This window comes from Monopterus albus, unplaced genomic scaffold (genome assembly GCF_001952655.1).
Source record: "Monopterus albus unplaced genomic scaffold, M_albus_1.0 scaffold235.1, whole genome shotgun sequence".
NCBI classification, from domain to species: Eukaryota; Metazoa; Chordata; class Actinopteri; order Synbranchiformes; family Synbranchidae; genus Monopterus; species Monopterus albus.
Genome location: NW_018128115.1, coordinates 640,708 through 642,288, shown reverse-complemented (window position 1 = coordinate 642,288; position 1,581 = coordinate 640,708). Strand labels below are relative to the sequence as shown.

At 44.1% G+C, this 1,581-nt stretch overlaps 3 protein-coding genes across 3 annotated transcripts in view; 1 reads left to right on the top strand and 2 right to left on the bottom strand.

The window, feature by feature from the left end:
• aftpha (aftiphilin a) overlaps positions 1 to 952 on the bottom strand; it is a 17,168-nt gene extending 16,216 nt beyond the window's left edge. The window contains exon 1 of the mRNA XM_020620288.1: positions 780 to 952. The gene's annotated coding sequence lies outside the window, so the exon portion shown is untranslated. The remainder of the gene's footprint in view (positions 1 to 779) is intronic.
• Positions 1 to 1,581, bottom strand: part of LOC109971803 (NACHT, LRR and PYD domains-containing protein 3-like) — a 64,634-nt gene that overhangs the window by 3,285 nt on the left and 59,768 nt on the right. The gene's annotated exons all lie outside the window — the stretch shown is intronic.
• Positions 928 to 1,581, top strand: part of slc8a1a (solute carrier family 8 member 1a) — a 43,190-nt gene continuing 42,536 nt past the window's right edge. Inside the window, exon 1 of the mRNA XM_020620329.1 lies at positions 928 to 993. The gene's annotated coding sequence lies outside the window, so the exon portion shown is untranslated. The remainder of the gene's footprint in view (positions 994 to 1,581) is intronic.

Below are 1,581 nucleotides of genomic sequence, written 5' to 3'. Positions count from 1 at the left end.
AGTAAGAAGCACTGACGGCTGAGTCAAAGCAGCTGTTTGGAGCAGCGCGCTATCGCTAACACAAGTGCATTAGCCAACTCAACATGACACCTTCATGACAATGTTTTCCTCTCGGACAGCTGTCCATTTAATTAACTGTATGTCCGAGCCCTGTCGCTTTAGACAGTTGTTCGGAGTTCGACAAGTTTCACACATTTTCCACATCAGTCTGACGTTGGTGGATAAGTGAAGCTAGTAACTAAATCCGTATGCAGCTAACTAAGCAGACTGACAGACTAGCTAGCGTTAGCTTAGTAGAAGCCTGACAGTTGAGAAAAGTCAAACGAAGAGAGTAGAACTGATTTGGCATGGGACTGGCAACTAAGATAACTAGAAGCCAGATAATTAAACTACAAGGCCGAGACACTTCTCTGAAGCGGGGTGCAACAGTAGCTAACGTAGCTTAGCTGAGTTAGCCTGAACCCTATGCAAAGCCAAATTCACAGTAACCTTGTTGCTAATAGCGATGAGCTGTTAACGTTTCATTAGTTTGTTGCCACTTTGCTGTGCTTTATATAGTTAAAAACAGTAACACACGATGTTATCTGATATATAAAGTTTGTTACAAGTGAGTGACAAGTGCACTATCTTAGCTAACTGCGCAGCTAGCTAACACTAACTACAAGCATCTCCCGTTGACGTCCAGCTAGCTTTAGCAGTAGCTTTAGCTGCAGCTTCTCTTCCTCCTGCTCCCTATGACAGCAGCTGTGCGAGGAACCGTACAAAACAGCTGAGCTCACCGTGAGATGTTGTCCACAGATGTCCATGACTCAGGTAAAGACAGTGCGGTCCACGGGTTGCCAGATGACGCCCGCGGGACAGTGTAAAACGGCAGAAAGTGACGATTCAGTCAACCTCCTACTGCTGCTACCGCTACCCTGCCCCAATATCACCCAGCATGCACCGCTAGGAGTCTGAGTGCTGTTCTTCGAAACTTTCCAGATCCAACAGGAAGTAAGAGCATTCGCTCTACTTGGAGATACTTCTACTTTGAGTATTTCCATTTTCTTCTACTTTATACTTCTACTCCTCTACATTGCAAAGGCAAATATTTTCCTTTTTACTGTACAACCTTTATCCGACAGCCGCAGTTACTTTACAGATTCAGATTAATAATAGGCCTTCAAAATATAATCAACAAATAATTTCAGTAAAATTAATGTATTAGTATATGTTAAGATAAGATAAAACTTTATTGATATACAGCAGTATATCTTCTTCTTTCGGCTGTTCCCGTTAAGGGTCACCACAGCGAATCATCTGTTTCCACCTAACTCCCTAACTCTATCCTCAGCATCCTCTACTCTCACCCCAGTTAACTTCATGTCCTCTTTTAGCACATCCATATATCTCCTCTTTGGCCTTCCTCTTGACCTCTTGCCTGGCAGCTCCATCTCCAACATCCTTCTACCAATATAACCACTATCCCTCCTCTGCACATGTCCAAACCATCTCAATCTGGCCTCTCTGACCTTGTCCCCAAAACAGCCGACCTGAGCTGTCCCTCTGATGTGCTCATTCCTAATCCTGTCCATCCTGGTC